This window comes from Cygnus olor, chromosome 10 (assembly GCF_009769625.2).
Source record: "Cygnus olor isolate bCygOlo1 chromosome 10, bCygOlo1.pri.v2, whole genome shotgun sequence".
NCBI lineage: Eukaryota > Metazoa > Chordata > Aves > Anseriformes > Anatidae > Cygnus > Cygnus olor.
The window spans coordinates 16,538,243-16,560,970 of NC_049178.1; the positions used below are offsets into that span (position 1 = coordinate 16,538,243).

Here is a 22,728-nt window from a genome sequence, read left to right on the forward strand (position 1 = left end):
GTACTACCCTCACAAGTAAGGAGAGAAGAGGAGTGAATTGCAAAATAAGAAAGGGCTGAGGGAGGCTGATTGCAAAGTACGTTCCTTCTAGGCTTCCAGAGATTCCTCCCTGTATCTGTCATGGGTATGCAGCACTTGAGGGTGCTGCCTTCCTCATATCTTCCCCAGGATGCATAAAAAGCTAGATTGTAGGTATACTTTGGTCTTCTTAATGCAGAACAATCAGTAATGTTTTTGCAGTTAAGTAAAGTTTAAAAAAACATGCCATAATGCATAACTCTTATGAACTTATCCCTAAGCCTAAGTAGATGATAGTGTTTAAGTGAAAACATTAAAAAAAGAAAAAAAGTAACCTTTTTGCAAGTAAAGAAAATAATAATTTTGAGTGTTTTTGCATTTCCTCTTCATTGCAGCGGTTCTTGTTAACGATGAAATAGTACATTCATTTTCTCATCCATACAGATTACCTCCCAAAACATTACTTGCTAGAGATGGATGTCACACCCAGCACATGGATGGTGTAAACAGCAGTTCAGAAAGGTTGTTTATCATTAACTTTTCATTTAACCATAAAACCATTTGACAAATACAAACTCATTATAACTAGCAGAGCTGAATGGAGGTTTTTTTTCTCAATATTTTTTCCCGTGCAACATATCTGAGCTTATGCTGATACCTGTCAGGAATAAAATCATTGTTACAGCAATGAAGCAGGGAGCATTTATGTTTTAATGGATAGCATAGTCTTCTAATTTAGACTGAAATATAATTGGGAAGAATACATATTTCCTTATTAAGATGATTAGTCTTACAACTTCAGTAGAGTACCTGTGACTCAGGTGAACCCTCATCGTTTCACTTTTGATCACTGGTAATATGATTGTTCTAATCTGTTTTTGATGGGTTGCAGCCTCCTTTTTGGAACACTGTAAACAGTGGAATGAAAGACATTTCATCATGTACATATTAACTTATAATTATACTTGTGTCAACTGCAGAACACAGTCTTCATATCCGCATACATTTCCTAAAGAGTATGTTAATTTCAATGTGAAATACATGCCACACACAGCATTCCCAGGAATAATGCATGACTGTAGTAAAACTGCGTGAAATTCACTAGAATAGTACCACTGAAGGTGACTGAAGAACAGAAAACATGATCATAGATACAGTGTCACTATAGAGTGTGAGTCCCGATGCGCAAGTGCCTCTCAGTCTATGTTGCTGTCTCAGTCCTTCACTATTCCTCATCCCTTTTTTGTACCAATGAGTGGAGGAAGGATAACAGAAATTTAAAATAACAATGTACAATTCTAGAACACAAAAGGAGGATGAAATTAAAGATTGAAAAATAGCATATTAGAATTGTAAATGACCTCCTAGGTCAATGAGTTCAGTCATTGCATACAGCCACAGAATTTCCATTTGTTAAAAAATTACTCAAATATAATGTGAGGGATCCAGGAAGTTAGCAAGATAGAGTGTTTTTTTGGCTAGGTAGGATTGAATTTTCTGGTTGCAGTGTCTTCAGCAAATATGTGAGCTCTATCTACTGCTGCATCATTGGTCTATCTATGTAAATATCAGTTTGCCTTGTTCATTTTCAAATTGTGCACACCTCTGCCATACCTAGTGGAATTTGGATGTGGCTAGGAGCAAAAGAATAAAGCTGAGCTTCGAAACAGGTTCGTTGCACCTCCTGTTTGTTGGGGAGGGAAACCACTGTGCCACCTTGTAACACTGCGATAACTTTGGCATAGTTAAAACTAGAAACAGAAAAGCAGCGCCTTAAAACACGAAGTTCTTTAAATAACAAAATGTAGGAATAAAGAGAAACAATAGCAACGCAACCCATTTTAAAAAGATTTATAGCAAGAGAGGCAATACCAGGGGGAGCAGTAGTAACAGTAATGCTCCCCCTTTTTGATATCTTAACATTCGACTCTGTGAAAGAGAAACATTCAGGAATTATGACATAAATTAATTGGCTGAAAACAGTAGAAGTGATGCATCAGTTTGTAAGAGATGTCTTCCTTTTGCCAGCGGCCTACCGTATAGTAAGGCAGGCAGGGGAGTTCGGGTTTCTCAGCAGAGATACACCGTAGGTCTATAACACTCAGTTCCAACAATGTTGAGGACCCTGATATTGTGGACAGAAAGACAATTTTATTGAACTTCTGTCAGAGACAATATAGGACTGTGAATAGAAAAAGTGTAAAGAACTGAGCTGTGGGATACAGGGGAAGAAAACAACCTCTCAAAGGCTGGACCTCTTTGATAAGGTGTGACTATATCCCCAGAAAGACTTTGAAGCCTTTAAAAAGTATAGACAATCTAAGTTCAGGAAAGAAATGTCTAACAGTCCAAAAAAAAAAAAAAAAAAGGTAAAAAAGAGTTACTTGGGGAAAAGGAGCAGAGGTTGGAATAGCAGCAAAACAGTGATGTAATGAAAAAGCAGGCACTGTCATGTATGTGCTAAGCAATTCAGTCTATTACAGAGGCAAACATTCTAAAAAAGCCCACACCGATTTATCAAATATGAAGGAGAGTCGTGGCTAGATCGATAGTATTCTTTAAATTACATTAAAAACATACTTATCAGCAAGCCATTATATTTAAAAACATATTTAACAGCAAGTTATCTAGTGTATAAAGAAAAGTTCACAGATGAGGAGCTTGCCCTGACAGTTAAATGTGGAACAGCAATACCCAAGGGCACATGCTTACTGATAGGAATGTCTGGGCTCTGTGTGTGCCATGCAGTTAATCTCTTTAGCTGTTTCACAGTAGGGCTGGAATACCCATGTGGAAGAGTAAAGGCAAGATGGCACTGCCTAAAGAGAAATTATTTGGATTCTAACAGAGCAAGCATTGTTATGTAGGATTGTTTGTGTCCAGCACAGTCTCTGCAGAAAGTTGAGCATTTCCCAGGAATGGAACCTGGGTACTGCTTGAGACTACAGACAGCTGTAACTAAAAGTGTTCCTATAAGTAATGTTTGCCTTTTGGTAAAAGGAGGCTAGGGAAATCAGGAAAGCTACAGGTGTTCTCATCACATCTAACCCATGTTTTAATTAAGAGATTGCAAAATACCTTATAGCATGTCACCCCAACCAGTCACAGGTCTGAAATTGTCTATTGTGATTAAATTCTAAACCTGTTGGCTGGAGGGGCTCATAATATGTGAGGGGTAATTTTTTCCTGATGAATTTTATGGATTGCAGAGGAAGGGAAATTGATTTTTCTGCCGAATTAAGTATTGATTTAAATGTAGCTTTCTATGCTAGCTAGTTTAGGGTCATGGGGTACTATTTCACTGGATTTTGTAGATTGCTTGCTATGTTTTCCTATTTCAATAAAATCTTTTGGCATGGATGCAGGTTTCACTTTCATTATAACTGGTTGGACATCAGCAAGTGGTTCAGTGATCACGGAAGTTCATGAAAACCATAAACTTTCTGAGCAGCCTAACAAAGAAGTGCAGCACTGTGTAAAAAATCTTAAAACCTAAATATGCCTCCAGAGAAAACCGAACTGCCTGAACACAAAGCAGGTATAGCTTCTGCTATGTTGATTGTTTATCCTTAATAAATGTGTTTTGTTTGTCCTTAATAAGCATGCTTTGATGATTTTGTTTCTCTAGGAAATTTTGGAATGTTTCAGTGCATAAAAATGAGTCTACAATCAAAATTCTACCCCAATGGGTATTTTTGTACTCTCAGTCTTTGCTTCAGAAAAGACTGAATTTTGTCTTAAGTAGAAAACCAGTGAAGACCAATTCATTAAAAACAACTGCCATAGGAGGTATGTGATTTGTTTTGAGAATCATTTAGGCTCAAAATGCATACAGTACTAAAAATTCAGAGAAACAATAGAAAATCTACATGGACAGCTCATTTAAAGGCTGAGATGATTTTATGTTTAGAATTAAGGTAATGTGCATCTAAAGTGTAGTGTTCTGAGATAATTACTCTTTTATTCTCTTTAGAGTTAGCTTCTTTAGACTTTTTTTAGTATTAAGCTATGTACTGAAATGAATCTGTTTGTTTCTCCAGGCTACATGTGGTTTATGCAATGAAATTTAGAGTAAGATTCCCAACAAATGACAAAGTTGAAGAGAGAAATGCCAAGATCCTATTGTTTCTGGGAAAGTAGTTATTACAGTTTCTGTGGCTTATGGTTCAGTTCCATACAAAATACTGAACTTACTAATACTAGTTAACCAGCAGAAATCAATGCAAGTGCATAATGTAGTTTTATCAGTAAGAATACCCAAATTATCAGGTGTTGTTTTTAACTGAAAAAAAATGTTGCCAATGAATACTATCCCAAATTCTAGTGGAATTTGTGTATATTCAAGAGTTTGTATTTCCTTCAATAATCCCATATCGTATTGCCAGCCAGGAGAAGAAGAAAAAAAAAAAAAAAGAAAAGAAAGAAATACCAATGACCATACGATTTGTAAGGCACATGCAACTGACTGCCACATTTCAGCTGAAAACACAACTATTCCACCCCTGTAAAACTGAAAATGATTACAGTCAATTCATTACTTCAGAAGAACGAATAACTGAGGAATTTGCAAAATACATCAGTGTTCTGTGAAGAAGAGAAGAATTTGTTAGGCAATAATTGTTATGAATTAATCAGTTAGCTTTAATGCTAAGTATAATTTTGTGATGCAGCATATGAGTATGAGCTTTAGTCAATACACACTCAAAGAACAGGCTTGGGAAGGGATTTGTCCCATGTTCAGTGTTCCTGGAGAATAGCAGTGAGTCTTTATGTTAACTCTCATCTCTCAATATAAAGAGCAGCTGGGCTCATGCTGTCTTACATTAGAAGCACAGACTTAGGCAGTAGCACTGCACGTTATAGAGACCTTTTTCTGCTGTGTCCTGCAGAAGTCTCTCATTCTTTTCAGACCAGTGAGAGCAGTAAACCAAAGACTTCTGGCATCATATAAAGCACAAAAGATATATATATATGTGTGTGTGTGTGTACATATATATATATGTAATGCAGACCTCTATTGACAGAATATTTGTATTTATCTATTTAGCATAGAAAATATACTAAAATGCGATAAAAGATTTTTCTTCTATTGTTTTTTGTGACATAAAGAAGTCTGCAGTATTTTCCTCTCTAATTCCTCCATTTTCTTCCTGCTTATTCGTAGAACCATAGAATCATAGAATAACCTGAGTCGGAAGGGACCCATAAGGATCATCAAGTACAACCCCTATTCAAAACTGTAAGTTTCAGTACACCTAATTTTCCACAGATCACTAGCAAATGTGCAGATTAATTGCATATAACACTGATCAAATTGCATAGAATTGTTAATGTAGCCCATCCCTGCCCTGTTGCATCTGTGCTGTCAGACTGAACATGTCTGTCGATAAGTAATATGTAGTAAACCTAAGGGCTGAGAGACTGAGAATCAGCTCCATAAAACTCCACCCAAATGAGAAAATCAGCCCTTGATGAACAGTGAGTGTAGACCATCAGAAGTCATTTTTCTTGATGGGCAGATGGAAAAATGTGTTTTTGAAGGTAGGCTGTTAAGTTTTTGAGAGGCAACTATCAGAGGTCATTTAAGCCTTGGCTGATTATGTCTTAGGCCTTAGCCAAGACTAAATGGCAAGTTCAAAAGTCTTATATGTACAGCTGTGATCTGCTGAGTGAAGGGTGCTTATCACAGATGAAAGTTAAAGAAAAGAGATGAAGTCCAAGTCAATGAAAAGGAGAGGGCTCTCCTTTTTAAGGCAGCATGCTTATTGATGAACTGAAAGCCAGAGATTGTTTTACGTTGTGTGGCACTTTTCCTCCCTTGGCTATGTGAAACTGAACCAGTGCTCATGTTTGCTATTCAATCTGTGCCCTTCTTACAAAGAATGCTGGTTTTGTATATCTAAAGCATTCAGTCGTACCCTAGGAAGATAAAATGGTCTGCAACTTTAGAAAAATAATAAAAAAGGAGGGGGCAAGAGCATGCAGCAACTGTCATCCTAGTCAAAAAGGCATTAGAATCATGGCCTTATCTTTGTGATGTATTTCAAAGCCACTTGACAAAGATGAAGCAAAAGCTCACAGAGAGGTTTGGTGATGACTTATTTTGTCTCATTCCATTTGTTATCTGCCAAACAGTGCAGTAGTCATATATGACAACCTTCCTTTACAGACACGGTTGCCATCCTAACTTTATCCAGCCCATCTATAACTTAATTCTCATGGTGTCTCTAGGCAAGTGGTCTGCAGTATTGCTAAGATTTCTGCTCAGATACCATGACACCTAAACAAAAAAGGTCCTATCTTAAGGCAATTCCCATCATTTGTCGAAGTAAGCTGAAATTTTCATCAGGGAGCTATTGCTTCTCATTTATAAAGGAAAACATCAGCTATTATGGTAATAATACAGAAAGCCTCATTAATTACAGCACACAATAAAGAATAAAGTGGGTTTAAAGAAGCCAAACAGATGGTGCAGTATAAACAGGCTTTTTAAACAGTAACCTTCACAGTAGGGAATGCTGTAGGTAAGAGTGCAACTTAACTTTCATTAGAACATTTTTATTTCTATGTTTAGAACATAGAAGTATTTCCAGATATGTTCTTTGCTGAAAGTTGAATTATTTTGGAAAGTCTGAGAAAAACAAAAAGCAATACAATTGCTTTCTAATTACAGAAATTATAAGGTGAGGGCTGGGGGAGAAGAGGATATGCTGTCATGTTTTTACTGTTTTCTGACATTCTTTCTGCACTTGTGAAACATTTTGTAAGAAAAAGTTTATCAAGAATTTTCTAGGAAAAAGTTTGATCATTAGCAAAGAAAAAAAAAAGAAGCAGACAGCTCTATTTTGGGAGCTAATGGGGAGGAGGGCTAGAAACCATTGCATAAAGGGAGGAGCCCTCCTTTTTCATTTTCCCCAAAGGAAGGCAAAAGCAAGGTGAGGAATCATGGGATCATAGAATCATCTGGGTTGAAAAAGACTTTCAATATCATGTCCAAGTATCAACCTGACCTACCGAGTCCAGGGCTTGAAGTATTGTTATAAGTTAGAGGCAATTTTAAGACATGAACCTATTAAAGATTCCTCCAACCATATTCAGCATTCCTCTGTGCCTAGGAAACTAAAATGTAATATGCCAGTTTCCCATGCAAGCATCCAGAAAATATCTGCAATACAGACTTATAAATTATTTGATTAGAGAAACCATACACGTTCAATTGTACATACCATAAAACTAACAAAACTAAGTCTGTGTGGTTTATGAACTCAGTTCCTATCCAGTAACTTACTAGCAGAATTTACTGTAATGAGTGCTGAAGAAAGGTTTCCCTCTGCTTCAGTGCAGCAGTACAAGAAGGACTGCTCATGTCTGCTGGTAACTTAGCTGACCAGCCCCAGGAAAGGCAGATGCTCAGATAAGTCGCCTTGCATCCATGCTGTCTTTGTAGGATGCCTGTGTGTAAATCTCATATGCCTTTGCAGACTCTGAAATGGCAGCAACCTCAAGCCTTATTTATTTTTTTAGTATCCAATGACTTCAGCAGGATAATAGGATTCTGTAAGGACTAGCTCTCTCCTAATAGCTGAGGAGCATCTACAAAAGGAGGAGAGGCTGGATATTGGGCAGGTTTGAGGCAATGGCCTCAAAAACCTTAAGCTGGGAGCTTTTGTTCTAAACTTTAAGGACATGGACTTTTTGCTTGGGGACCATGAGTTTTAAATAGTTTCTGTTCATTCTTCTAATATCATTCATCTACTTAGGCTCTGTTGGATTATTCTCGACATAATGTACATAACTGTAGTTATTTACAGTATACACTCCCATTTCTTTTGGCTATGAGCTTTCTGCTGCCTCAGTGATCTACATATTACATTTTAACTTTAATGTTAATGAAAATCTAATTTCATGGCAATAAAATGAAATTCAGATACTTTTTTCTTCCTGATGTAATTAGAAATTAAGCCCAGTTTATTTTTAGTCTGGACATTTAATTGCAAGAAAACAACAGTCTTTGGGAGGAAAAAAAGGAGCTCACTATGGGAATACTTCTGAACTCAAGCAACTGTTGTTTCGATTTTGAACTGTACAATCAGGTGGAGAAATGAATTTTGTTCAACCTTCTGAGCTGTCATATGTTTTGAAACTGGGCAGTAGGAAGCTGGGATACCCTATACTCTAGCCCATTTCTTGTCTCAAGCCTTTTTGTTTGTTGTCACTGAAACTGTGGTTCCCCTGTATGCAGCATATGGTAGTGTAGAGAATATTAAGAGTAAGGTTGGATTTGTGGCTGTTCTGTTAAGATCTGGGATGACTCATTGGACAACCTGCCTGTACATTATCCCTTGTTTTACAGGCATCAAAGGCAACTCCATGTGATGCTACCACAGCTTTTCCTTGGGTACCATTACCACTGACACCAGCCTGCTCCTCAGCATGCCAGTCCAACAGGCCACATAGGCTCAGGCAGCTCATGAGGGTGGTTTTGTTTTGATTTTTAATATATCAATGGTCATATTAATCAGATCCTTGAATGTGGTAGTAGCATGAGACAAAACCCTGTCTCATGAAGAAAACTTCTAGCTGTTAATGGGTCTTTCGGTCATCCATCTGAAAAGATATCTAGCTCATGAGCTCACAAAATGCATGTATGAAACTGTGGCAGCTCTGAAACTTAGGAGCTCTTCGCTGCCATCTGTCAGTGAACTGAAAAGAGAGGGGGAAGTATGTACAAACTTTATTGGCATATTTATTTGCCCTCCCTTTTGTGGACTTAGAGAAATATTTATGGACTTAAAGAAATGAAACACTATCATACTTGTTGCATGGTGAAGAAAATCAGAACTGTATTTAAATATAATATTGTTAGGAGTTACCCATAACGGAACCTCAGACTGACATGGGATATTAAATGAGGCTGAGTCTATATGTATATGTAAGTACATCTGTTCATAACTGACGTGATGTGTTGAGTGTGCTGAGCAATGGAGTGCAGACATCAGTATGACAGTAGATGATAGTGGCATCATTTAGGTACAATGATACAGGATTAGCACTGACAAAGAATGTAAATGGGAGAGACAATAAATTGCTTCCTCTATGAAATGAGGCAGCCCTTCTAGGGAGTATTTTTAGATCTGTCTCTTCCCTTTTTTGATAATAAATGATGAAGAGGGTGGAGCTGATAGGCAAACTATGAAATCATTTGTTCATCAAATGTTTAAACCAAGTTGAAAAATGTATCCAAATATACGGCATATGTTTCTGCATAGGTGCAACAGAACTACTTTAAATATTGACATTGTGTAGAAACATTGCTAAGCACTTGGTTCAAATCAGTGATGAATTCCATTTCAGCTTCATTTGAAAATCAAGCAGAGCTTTTAGGAAAGAATTAATAGTTCTTGGCGAACTCAGAAACAGTGTTTGTTTGCTTTTCATGAGTTCATGAGTTATATTTTGGGCTAGTTTTTGCAAATTTTAAGAAAAAAAAAAAAGTAGTATCTGAACCTGTTCCTTCTTGTTAACAACAATATTTGGAGGAATAGTTTAATGTTTGTATCATTATAGGAAGTTTCCTTAACATAGCACTCATGAATAGTCTCATTAAAATCAAAGAGCATGACTATATGGCTATGCAAACACAGAGTTTGACCCAGAAACAGAAGATGTACTAGGGTTTCTGTGACATCCTCCAGGGATTTCACTATTGCTATTGATTTTACATGAAGGCACTCAGATAGTACAGTGATGGACGGCAGTATAAAACCCTAAGAGAGATGGATAGACATGATTAAGTGTTTATTGGCTAGTAGTCAGTACCTTTTCCTTATCCTCTCAGGTCCCAATCCACAGATGATATGCTGTTACCACTTTTAGCTCCAGGGTTGGTCATTAAACTCAAGCAGAAATAGCTGATATATTTAGGTCCAGAGGTCTCCAGTTCATTGCTTGTTTATCTCTGTACTAGAGTCTAACATACAATCTTGAGGCCTAAATAAAAAGTAGAATTGTTGTGAATATTTAATTTGCTAAAACCTTTTTATTCAAATACCATTAATCTTTAAAGTTTTCAGTTTTCTTGTTTGTTCCTTGGAGAACTTACAATTTCCCCACTTTCCCTTGAGATTGTGATCTGTTGTTACTCTTTCCAAAGGAAGCATAGAAGTCATATTTATCCTGAAAGGATTATCCTCCCTTCGTGTTCTGTTTAATGTTTTTAGTTGAATAGTGTGAACTTTTCTGGACACATTTCTAGGATTTATGCATTAATATCAAACTCCAGATGAAGAGGCTTTTTATCAGATAAGCAAACCTGGGAGGCAGTCCTGAATCTTAACACTGGGGATAGAGGCTGGAACAATACTCTTTCTTAGAGCAAATCTGATTGCATTTGAGTGACACAGAAGATATTTTTCTTTTTTTCACTGGTAGTATTAGTGCCACAATAAACTACATAAGCTCTGTTAAAAACAAACAAACAAACAACAACAACAACAACAACAAAACCAACCTCTGGGATGTGGAAAAATTCAATAGCAATGTGTACTAAGGCGCAATGAACATATTTTTTCATTTACTATTACTTTATATCTAGATGGCCAACTGTCTTAAGAGTGCTTTCAGATCCTGCAGATCAATATTCTGCTAAATTCTGATATTACTGTAGTTGATGGTATTGCTATCAATGACTTGCTATATAGCAAGGTATCTTTCTGGAATAAGGCATCTTTTCCTTACTCAGGGAACACTATGCTCTCCAGTTATTGCCATCAGTTGATAGGATGTTGCTGGTACTTGCTCCACACGGCCTGTTTTTTTTTTTTTTTTAGCTAGGATCAAGATTTGAATTTCCCAGATATTTTTATTTGTTTATGTATTTATTTTTTCTATTTTAAGAAGGAAAGGTATAGTGTAGTCTAATGGCAGAAGCAACAGGCTAGACCTACCCAAGCTAAAGTAAATAGACATATGTAATATGTATGAAGTCCACAAAAATATGAAGAAAAGTACACTCTTTCTATATTTGTTGAACCTTTTTAGTTACATATAGCTTACAACTAATACAGAGATTGTATGTGATTTTACTGAGCTAAGTAACTTGTGGTGAACACTAAATTAACAATGTAGTGAACTGATATTTTCTGCTCAGGAGATATCTGTGAACTGCCATGATTTTCTTCTACAATTATTTTTCAAGGACTAGCTTTTTGTCATTTTCATATTCAATGAATTTGTGAGGAATACTCTACATCTTAGACGTGTTACCCCAGTGTCACCAGTCAAGCAAACTCATATGCAATTCTCACACCAACAGTCTTTCTGGCAATCATAATATTCTTAGTAAAATCTACTTGCCACAGATCTGTGTCCGAAATGCATTCTGCAACTAAAACAGCATAGAAAAGGTCACTTGCAAATGCTTCAGAGAATATTCATAGCAACCCTCTTTTGCATAACATCTTTTTGTAATAATAATTTTATCATTTCATTATTTGCTGACATTCCCTAGTAACATGTCGATGGTTCTTGAAAAAAAAAAGCATTAAACAATATCAGTGGGTTTTTTTTCCCCATTATCTGAAACTTCAGTGCTAGAACTTTGTCCAGACAGCCTGGCTTGTTGTCTGTTGTCACTTGATTCTATTTACCTAACAGATGCTGCCAGTTACCTAGGTTTGTCACAGGCTGTTTCAGTTTCCTTCCACCTTAAGATGTGATTTGCAGCTCCATCACTGAACTGATTATAATAGATTGCTCAGCATCATTTCTCACTCCGTTGTCCACACAATGTGGGGGACATTTTTGTGATCCATTTTCCTTGCAAAGAACTTTGTGGCGAAGATGTATCTCATTGTCATAAAGAAGTACTTTTGTAAACCTTCCTCTTCTAATGAAATTATACATTCTGTGCAAATGTAAATGCTATTTTTTGTTTGTCTGTTTATTTTGCTGTTGAGCTACATCTCAGTTATTTTTTTAGGTTCATGCTTACACATTCTGGACTTGATGGTCAAATGCCTTGAAAATTTACTTGTCTCAATTCTGGTCTAAGATTTCATTGGAAATATTGCATTGTGTATGTAATTATGCCTTCTTCCTGAAGACCAGTCAGTAATTTATACACCATTAGAATGTGTTTTTGATGGGAGCTTGACTAGCTTAATTATTTTATGTGTTTCAGAAGAATTTGCTATCATAAAACTGCATAGTAAAGCATGACAAAAAAGCTGAATAGTTGTAGGATAGCTGGCATCTTTGTATAAATTAAAGTGGTATTCCACCAGTACATAACATCAAATAGCATATACTCTAACTGTACTGGTGTCTTTCTCCCCCACAACAGAAGCGATGTTAAATATTGTAATCAGGTATGCTAATGCTACAGCTACAGAGCCTTTTTGTGGAGTATGTGCTGTAAGCACCCTGTGTTCTGCAGCAAGGTAGCTGGTTTATGACAAACTGTTTTATAGCTGTTCTCTGAAAAACATTAATGATTTACTCATTCAATAGAAGACAGAGGAAACTCAGTGACAACCTACTAAAGGTGTCAGTAACTTTATACTTGCACGTATACTTTCTTAAAAGGAGTTGGATACTTCATTCAGAATGCAGCGTATTTTGGAAAATCACACTATTTGTATCCCATGAGTTTGAGAGGATTTGGTTTGATTTGTTGGGAGGTGTTTGATAGTTATTCTCACTGTGATTCTTAGTATTGGTGTTATGGTCTAGTGGTCTAGATCTCCAGGAGCTATGCCAGCTTTAGCTCAGTCAGTGGCATGTGAATAGCCCAGTGCCCATCTTCCGAAGATCCAAAAGAAGTAACACAGTGATATCCTGAACTGTGGAAACAAAGAGAGGATTAATGTTCACAACTTTTCTAGAAATGGTCAGTGTATTCTTCTTCATGATATGCTGGCTGCAGGAGCTCGGTGAATTTAAAAGCAGGAAAAGACAGTTGCAAATATTCCATTGAACTGGAAAGCAGTGTTAATAAACTGGTAGAATAATGTGCCTTCCAGCTATAATTTGAGATTGCCTGCGGAATCCTTAAGCTAAAAGAGGTGCATGCATTATGAAACATAATTACTGCAGGCAAAGCAAGGAAACATTTGCCACCTTGCCACTGCCCATTCTTATCTCTCTCCTTTATTATTCCTTCACAGTTTTCTTTTCTTTAGTATTTCTTTTATTTAGGTAATAAATCACAGAATCTTTGTGGATAATGTCTTTATTTTGCATGGCAAACACATGCCATAAATCTAGGTAAAACTTAATGACTGGTATACAACATCCTTCGTTCTGTGAGTGGCAGAGACAGAAGATCCCATTTCCACTCAGCTTTCTCACTGCAGGAGAGACAAAACTTGTTGATCAGTTATTTGGGTACTAAAGCGACTGATATCAAGACTCAAAAAAAGGAGGGGAAAAGAGCCATTAATACTGCCCTCATCATTTCCTAGTGTTGGAAACACTTTTACTGTGTCAGTGCTCATGTACCAGCACTGACCCACATGTCCTGCTTTTAGAGCTGTTATTGTTATCTGCCACCATGTAGTGTTATGAAGATGGAGTGGCATTGCTTTACCCGGAGCACTGCTGTTCAATGGGAATAGGTCTTAGGACAACAGTGTTTCTCCTGGGCAAAATGATCTCCACTCATTGTAACGTTGCCTGCGTGTCATACCTAGATTCCCTTCATGGGAGTCCAAAGAAATGAAAGGACTGTAATGATTAAGAGCAGTCCAAAATGGACTAGGCCAATTCTTGACTAGTCTACGGCTGACTGGTAGAAGCATTTTTCCCCTAAGACATACATATGGCATTTCCATGTTCTTTGTCCCATACTGACTGCTTTGGATATTCATGGCAGCCAGATACTCATTGTAGTACCTCTGTGTCTGGTGAGAAGAATGAAGTGCAGGATCACAGAGTCATAAGCTCCCAAAGTAGAACTGACAGCTCTGAGACAGCGGGCATTTTCTCTGAAGAGGAGTCGTAGTATCAGGCCCATCATATGTAAAACAATTACAGTGTAAGCTAATGAAATCAGATGCCAGCTTTGCTGATATAACTACTTTCACAACCTCTAGCCTTCCAAGCATAACACAGAATAATTCATAATGGGACTGCACAGAACTCTTTCAATTAGATTTCAGCAGTGGAGCGAGTTATTTTAGCTAGGCAGAAGTATGCAAAGCCTGTAGGCTCAGACACATGGTAATTGAATAAATAGACTCAGGCCTCTGCTATCACAAAAAGAAATTAAGAACTCAATGTAAAAGATGTAAGAATCTACCTCTAAAAGACACCCGTTCAGCTGAAATCATCTAACTGCACTCCATTCAAAATCACACTTCTGGATGAGGGGAGAGGTTGCTGTTTCTCTGAAAAACTCTCAGCGGTGAGGATGCCTTCAAGTGAAGACTATGAGTGAAACTAACTTTCAGATACTGCAAATGTCAAAAATGCCTGCAATGCATAGAAGAAATTGAACGCTAATCAGTAAACAGAGAGTCTGAAGACAAACTCTCTCAGGGATGCTTCCTTTATTAAAGGTGATATTTCAGCATTTCAGGCAAGTAGTATTAATCACTTGAACCTGACACAGCACGAGCTCTTGTGTTTGTGCCTGTTTTGTGGTGTGTGTGTGTGTGTGTCTTTCCCTCCTCCTTGCAACTGTTTCTGTTTTGTGATGCTTCATGCAGCCTCCCTGACTAAGGGTATTGAAAATAGCACCTAAACCTTGCAGTAGCTGAAAGTTTCTGAGGCAGTGCATGCAGTGTTTGGAAGCTTCTTCCCATCTTCATGGCGGTTTTTGCACTTTTCTGGTAGTGATTACTGCTAGGTGATCAGGTTTTTAGTCACTTGATCTTTTGCATTATTGGTAGGAAAGCTTTCCCAAGGTGGATGGCTTGTTCCCAGGCAAGTTACTTCAGCCAAGAATGCTTGATCCAGGGCTTTCACTCTGGGCTTCAGATGCTTTCAGGTAGCAAATCGTAGATGAACATCTGGCATGGCTAACTCTTGACTTGCTAATGGATTTGAAGAGAACAAGAAGAGAATAAATTCAGGACTCCATGAAAGAAGGTGGAGAAAGTCCCTAAATGTCCTGTTTTTGGCTGTAATGGCATACTGGAAAGGAAGCGAGAGTGGTTTTGTTTATAATACTTTTATACTATTTTTCAGAAATTGTTTACAATCTCTCAAGTGGAAAAAGTGGCATCACACTGGGAAAGAAGCTTTCAGGGCTGTTGCCAGTTTGCAAGAAAACTCATGGGAATTTTGTTGTTGGCTTCAAAAAGGGAGAAGAAATTATTTTTGCCTTCTAGATTTGAGTAAGAATTGCTTATACTGAATATAGATTTTCTAGTCGATTAAGTTCAGTCAGTATGAAATGAACTTAACTGGCCAGATTGACACGTGGAGAATACACCTTGTGCTAGAGGGAATCTTCATTTGTGTAAAGCTGATGGAGCTAATTCTATTACCTCTTGCTTTGGATCTGACATCTGTGAGGTTCCTGTTGCTGGAGTTACATTTTCTGGGTGAATGGGAACATGCTGAGACAATAGGAGAAACAGGAAGAATCAAAGGAGAATCAATACTCTTCTGTGATGTCCTGTCCTCAGTTAGCAGAATAAGCAGACAGCACACTGGCTTACACTTAGTATCCTACACCTCCAGAGTTCCTACTCACTTCATTCCTCTGATGATCATATAGTGCTTTTGGTACTTTTATTTCTGTTATGTGTTTTAAAGAACAGACACATTTTCTTTCTTGCAAGGAAGAGCTAATGTCCTTTCCCTGGTAGAAACATCATAGGATCAACTGACGATGTAAACTGTCAAATACTGCTTGAATACAGGCACCAAGAAAAGGATGGAACGCCAATTTCTGTAGAGTAGCAAATGCTAACTCTGCTCCAGTCAAAAAATAAATCATAGAAAAATCTTGTTTGAGAGAGATCCAGAATATTACATTCTTCATGGGAATACCACATCGGTTCTGAGTGCTTTGTATGGGAGAGAACTTTTACCTTTGCACAAGTCTGAAGGCAGAGCCCACAGCCATTTTGTTTCACAGAAATGGGAGTGCATGGTAGAATTATTTCAATTGATTGCAACCCAGACATTATTCTTTTTTTTTTTTTTTATTGCCTTCCCTTTTGAAGAATTGATTTCAATACAGAAAGCAGTACCAAGAGAAGATTGGCTGTATTGAATTCACATTGAACTGATTAAAAAACATGGAAGTTATTAGAAAAATAAACATATTTCCTTTTGCATTATGCAATATTTCATCCCCAAATTTATTAGTTTAATATACTGTCTAAGTGAAAATGACAATGAATATTATTTAACATCATTGGAGAATATTTTTGGCAGCTGGAAAACATATTTTTATGTGTGCATTACAGTTTACAATTAAGTATGTTTTTTTATGAAAGAGCTCATATAATTTTTCATCTCATGCATCAAACGATTAATAGTTTGAGGTTAGTCTAAATATTCATACATGTCTAATTTTGTTTACATGTTTTTCTGGGCTATTTTAAAACCTTAACTACTGAAGTAAATCTGTGTAAAGGTTATTTACACAATAATCTCAGGGATCGCCTGAACGTGCAGATACCAATCATCATTTCTATTGTGCAAAGCTCATGGTCTTGCACCGTAAAGTGTTCCTGTAGCTGAGATGAGAATCTGGTTTGCAACTCACAGAGATAACTGAAAAAATAGTCAGGTGCAATATACATACTTCCACGCAAAGGCCTAATTGATTTTAGAATCAGTTTTTGTAAGAATACAGGACCAATCTGAATTAAATTCCCTCCGATGTTCTGTTGGGCATATTAATTCTTTCCCTTCTTTTCTTTCTTGGATGTATAATGCTGCAATCTACTGTTGAACAGCTGCTGTGGCTCCTGATCAAAGACAGGTAAAGTAGTCCCAGATCTTTTACCTGCCTCTTACAGGTGTTACGAGGTTTAATTAGTTTATGCTTTTATAACACATTGAGGTCCTTGAAGAGAAGATAGTATGGGGTTGTATTCCCTTCTCCATTCCATTACTGGCCGAGCAGATTGCTTGGAAATGCAATTTAGTATGCACAGGTGGCACTGCCTTCTGCAAGCTCCTTCATTCGTGTGCTTTCGATGGGGCCGATCTTGTTATTTCTCCTTTAAAATTTCTTAGTAAGGGGAGCAAAAAAGAGAAGGCAGGTCAGAGGGATGCTTAATGAAAGAGATCTTACAATATATGAAGCTTTTCCAAGGAGGTTCCACCACATTGTACCTTGTGCTGATCAATTATGGTATTTCTTTCTTATGGGCACTATTCCAGGAACAGGTAATGGGTTTGCACAAATCAAAGTTCCAGTAGAATTTGATATGGAAAATAGATGTGCAGAGACTCCTGATGTGCTGTGTGACTTTGCTATTCGTTTTCGTAATATTCCAGCAAATTCATTAGGGCCAATTCTCAAGCATGCCATAATCCATGTATGCTGAAGAAGATTGAAAATTTCCCATCAAAACTTCTGATAATTGTTTTATTTGTTTATTTATTATTTATATATTTATTTAATTAATTAATATGGCAGCTCTCTATAGGAAATATTATTTTAATGCAAACCAAAAAATGCACAACCAAATGTTGTCTCATTAGAGCTGTGACTATTTGAACTAAAGACATTTTCACTCTTTTCTTCATTTCGGTTTCATTACCCTGAAACTTTCGGTCACACTGCGATTATTTTTAAGCAACTTCACTGTAAAGATTGTACAGCTTGGCTTCCTGGTTTTCCTTTAGATTACAAATCAGAAGACCCTGTTATGCCCTTCTTGCCCCACTCCCTCAATTTGGGGTTAGATCAGGAGTGTGAACTTTGGTTTCATTATTCCAGTTCATTCCTTTTTCTTTCATTAGATTTTCCATTGTTGAGACTGTTCCTGGTTATTCACTGACAGTATTAGACTGGGGAGATGAGACTTTCCTGGGGAAAAAAGCGTGAAGAATTGAAATGACAGGGTTGTACCAGCAGTATGGTGGCTGCGCTAACTCCAGCTCAGTTGTAGGTTGTGCTGCAATATTACAGATGCCTTGTTGTGATGCGGGGAAATTAGATCAGTGCCCATGGGCCCTACCACAGAACACGACAGAATGTTTTCTGTGTCTCTGTACCAAGTATATGCACTAACTTTGTAGAGTGACTGGCCTGTTATAAATGTTATGCAAGAGGAAAACATCGTATCTGCAAAGTGCATTGACAAAAATTCAGGTGATGTTTTACAATCTGTGCTGTGTTGTTGCTGACTTTGTCAGCAACAAGGTTGGAGTATTCAGGGTCCAGCACAGCATTTGAAGCCATGAGCTCAGAAACAAACTGTGCTTCAAGTATAACTTTGAGCCAAGGCCTGCATATCTATTTGGGAGCAGAATAAGGTCCTAAACCTGTATGAATAATAGCTAGAGGCATTGTTCATTTGCACTGATTTCAGTGCAGCTCCTGGGTGGCTTTGCATCCTCTGGGCTGCTTCTCTGAACTGGAGCAGGGTGACTCCACTGAAAATTTGTTATGTACGTTATGCAGTGCTGTCTGGACACCTCACTTCTAAGCATTCCCTGGGTTTAATGGCCAGACTGTGTAGTTAAAATTCATTTACAGGTGCTTTCTCAATGGTAGGAAAACCTGTTTTTTGCTACGCTTTTCTTGGAGCCATTCCCCAGACAGCACACTGCCTCCCTCTCTTCAGATCATAGGTCAAGAAACTTTGCTGACAAATCTGACCATTTTCTCTGATGTTGTAGAACTTTTAATGATTTGGACCAGCTGAACAAATGACCCTTAAATTTAACACTTATATTTGTTTTATATATTTGTGCCCGTTAGTAATGCAATCCAAATACTGGTTCATCTAAATGTTTGAAATCATCAGCCTCACCTCTATTGCACGAGTGTCTTGTTCATACTTTTGCCCTTGACTAATGGTACAAAGTAGCATGCGCCTGCCTGTGATCCTCCCAACCTAAAAATTTATATATTCAGTTAAATGTTAGATTTGGAATATTCATCATCATTAGAAGGTAAATAAGGCCTGTAAAAGTGGTTTTTCTTATTTATTATAAATATATTTTTTTCTGTCATTACAAGTGAGTGTTGAATTTTGCTCGTTCAGATCAGTAATGCAGACTGTGCACATCTGAGGTGCTGATCGGCAAAAATGACTGTTCTGCAGTCATGTGGGAAGCAAGAAAAACCACCCGAGGCAAATCAGGCTAACTTAACCTGCTACCTAATTTTTTCTAAAACCAAAGAGTTAATTACTGGAGTTAACTTTCTGGTTGGTGAGAACACTTACTCTGCAAAGACAAATGCCAACATACACCACAGATTTAATTAAAGAGAACAGAGATAAGTACTGTATTGTATGCTGAAGTAATGTTTACTATAGCAATTGATTACTCTGCAGGCAGCTTGTTATGTTCCATTCCAATTTAAAGTGAAGATAAGAAATATAGAAGAATGATAAATATTCAGTCTGAATCACACCTTTTAAGGAGGTGACTGAAAGAGCCTGAGAACACTTATATAAGAAATAAAGCTGCAAAAATCCACAGGTGATGTAAATGAGGATGTTTCCATTTGACATTACTGAGTGTTGTTTTACACCAGTTGAGAATCTGGCTCCCAGAAGTGCTAATAAAAACCTCTGCTGTCTTCAAACCTCTCTGTGAAGAGCTGGACTTTTTATATCAGTGTGCAATGGCCTGATAAATCGCCATCCATTTCTTCTGAGAAAGTGAGGGAGAAATGATGGGGAACAGCATTGTTGTTCTCTGGAAGAAAGCTGTAGGGCATAATGGAGAGATGGTATCGTAGCACTGACTCACTGGCCAATCTTTATCTCTTCAGAGCCCATGTTTTTGTCATTTCTGCAGTTTTTGTACAATGTTCCCTCCTCTGTTTCAGTCTGGTGGTTGCATGTGATGGAAGGGAGCGAGCTTTCAGCTGAGGTCATAGATTAGGAAACAATTTTATCCCAGATTCATGGTATGACTTTGGCAAGCTACTGTGTGCCTCAATTTCTTCATCAACATACTCCTCCTGATCTACCCTTTCTGTTATCCTTCTCCTGAGAAGCAGGAATGCTGCAGGTGAGAAGTGGTCTGGTGTTTAAATTCAAATGATTTTGACTGGAGCATTGCCCCTGCCGTGGACTGCTCATATTTCCTTCCATGACAGGATTATTCCATCCACGTTATAGGTGACTGCGTTTGCAACAGGGACAACAACACTTACTAAAAGATGAACTGGGAATAGATAGGACCACAGCTTACCACCTCCACAAGATGGTGGAGTGGAGGGAAAAACAACTGGTGTCTTAAAGATAGCAGTGGGAAATTAGTCCCTTAATCATGGCATGGTATGCACTTCAGGATCCTGCAGAAAACTCAAGGTTCAAATACTGCAGGAGGCAGTGAGCTGTGAGCACTGCTGGCTCCCTGCTCTGCTCTCTGGGAGCACTGACTGGAGTCTGGAGTGCTCAAAGCATTCAGCTCACATTCGTAATGTAGCAGAGCAGAGACAGGCTTCACGTGTCAAATTTGTACAAAAAGAGAACTGGATTATGTAAGCTTCATTTTTCTTTTATTATTATTGTTAATGTGTATATATTGCATGTAATTGTGGCATGAGCTGATGTTAATTAATTCCAAATAGCCTTTTTTGCTAGAAACTGTGTTGTACTTCATTACTGCAATAGGCTCTTGCTTTCCAAGTTTCCTCAAAATGAAACAATTTTCTTTTCAAGTGTACATCACCGAAGTCAAAAAAGACATAATATTCCCAACTGTATAAAACAGCCTGTGGCAACTAGGTTAGAGCTGTCAGTTTTACACATGGGGTGCCTGACAAACATATTATACATACAATTCAAGGCTGACCTTATACCGCACCTGAATTTAAATCTGTGTACTGCATGATGCTTTATATCCTAAATAGGCTGTTAACAACCTCTTACAGCCCTTCCCTTTTATAACGGGCTGTAACTGCAAACTCTAAATTGTCATGAGCAGCAGCCAGAAGGTAGCACCATAAAATTAGTTAATTTTACATAAAGATGCCAATCACTGCTGCACACATTTGAAAAGTATATTCTCTTTCAAATAGTTCAGTGCTTGCAGATAAGAAGCTGGTTCCACAAGAATTCAACCATGTTTCCCAGTGTTTTAAAATGTCTGGTGTCTCCAAAACACGTGGGTTAAGAACTGGTCAGCTTGCAGAACTGGGGACATTAGAGACAGAAGTTCAGCCTTGAGGGGAGCCTTTTTTTTTTTTTTTTTTAAAACTAAAACCTCTGTGATCTGTGAGACAATCTAACTAGAAAATTTTGGTTCTACTAGTTTGGGGATGCTGAGATATTAGCAAGTGTTTTCAAAGGGCGTAGCAGTCATTTGCAAAGGATGAAATCCAGTGCCAGCCTCCTGATGACTTCAGCAGGGTGAGATTTCCACAGTAACTTTAATGAGAGCACAGATATGCAGCGCCCACAGAGAAACCAGCGGTACTTCCTCTGCTGAAGTGCTGGGGAAGTAATAATTTGCTTCCTCTCGTAGTATGGCTGGAGGCATTACAAAGTCTTTGCAATGGGTGGTGTAACTGCAGCCAGGGTGTGTGTGTATGGGGGTATGGGGGGTATGGGGGGGGGGGGGACACGACTACAGGGGAAGGATCTGAGCAATTTACTGCAGCTCAGCGTAAACTTCTAGAGGGTATACAGGAGGCTAAAAAAGGGAGAGGTATGTTGAGGTCAGTGTTTTGCCACTGCTCTACACATAGGCAATCAGACATCTCTTTTGGTCTTTTGGTGCTGTATGATTAGAGAAGGCATCACAGTGTTTATCTCCATCCTTGCCTCCCTCTCTGTCAGACACACTCTGCTTATGGCCCAGTCCCAGGCAGCAGATTTTCAAAGCACCAGTATCTTTAGTTTCAACATGTCCCCACAGTGGGTTCTGCCCACCTGTGGTCACAGAGAGAAGCTGCTTTTCTAGGGTAGGTTTGGGGTGTTTGTGACAGAATTTAAACGCTGCCTGTCCTGAGTGCACGTCACGCTCGCGTTTCATGTGTCGTCTAGGAACAACCCAACCCCAGCAGGTCTGGAAAGTGCTTCTGGCACTAAGTGTGGTTATGGCAGGTTAACACTGCTCTATCAGCCTGTTGGTCCCACAGCCTGGTAAGCAGGAGTGGGGAAGGAATCAAGGAATCAAAGGGGGGAACCTGCCTCTTAAGTCCCTATGGTTTCTCCCATCTCTGTGGCCCTTCCCCAGGAGATCTGGTCCATTGGACCAGTGCTGTAAAGCTGTACACTCGGTGGTATGTCTTTGCTCAAAATGCAAAACAAATTCTGGTGCTTACTTCACAGCACTGTATCTCTTGTCTTTCATGTGCTTGCTGCTGCAGAGCTGTGCTGTTTGCATGTCAAATCACCCCCTCGTTTCTGCTCGGAACAAAAAAATTCATTCAGCCAAAGCAAGCTCAGGAGAGGTCTGGAGAAAGGACTCTGATTTCAGACTGACCCAGGCAGTGGGAAGGTTCAGATCACAATCTCAGCCTGAGCTCTGTAAACCAGGCTGGGCTTTTTAGCTCATTTCAAGTCCACACAGGAGCTGCTTGGGTCTGGCTTTGTGCCCCATCCCTGTGAG

At 38.3% G+C, this 22,728-nt stretch overlaps 1 long non-coding RNA gene across 1 annotated transcript; it reads left to right on the plus strand.

Annotated features, from left to right (window-relative positions):
* The first annotated feature begins 459 nt into the window (after positions 1-459).
* LOC121075346 lies at positions 460-5,268 on the plus strand. The gene is made up of 4 exons (XR_005822918.1): positions 460-540; positions 3,384-3,556; positions 3,647-3,807; positions 5,183-5,268. It is a non-coding gene; the product is annotated as an uncharacterized LOC121075346 (long non-coding RNA).
* Positions 5,269-22,728: the final 17,460 nt, after the last annotated feature.